Source organism: Alligator sinensis, unplaced genomic scaffold, assembly GCF_000455745.1.
Source record: "Alligator sinensis unplaced genomic scaffold, ASM45574v1 scaffold29_2, whole genome shotgun sequence".
Taxonomy (NCBI): domain Eukaryota; kingdom Metazoa; phylum Chordata; order Crocodylia; family Alligatoridae; genus Alligator; species Alligator sinensis.
Window position 1 is genome coordinate 1,891,981 of NW_005842194.1, and position 244 is coordinate 1,892,224.

General features: G+C 59.8%; 1 protein-coding gene across 8 annotated transcripts in view; it reads right to left on the bottom strand.

Annotated features, from left to right (window-relative positions):
* The window catches only part of SNX10 (sorting nexin 10), a 97,055-nt gene that overhangs the window by 72,651 nt on the left and 24,160 nt on the right, over positions 1 to 244 (bottom strand). The window lies entirely within an intron of this gene.

The following is a 244-nucleotide window of genomic DNA, read 5'->3' on the forward strand; positions in this document are numbered from 1 at the left end:
GGGGGACAAAGTGGGGGGCAAAGGTGAAGGTTAGGCCACTTGACTCTCCCAATACCTAACCCCCACCCCCCACACCACCTACCCCCTGCAGCTTAGGGAGGGTGGAATTCAAGTGGCCCCTCCACGAATGACACCCTAGCGGGGCAAAAGATGAACACATGCATGGATGCCTCTCTTCTCACTCCCCACGGACAGGATCTAATTACCGGGGGGGGGGGGGGAAGGGGGGTTTTTTGTGCCCCCC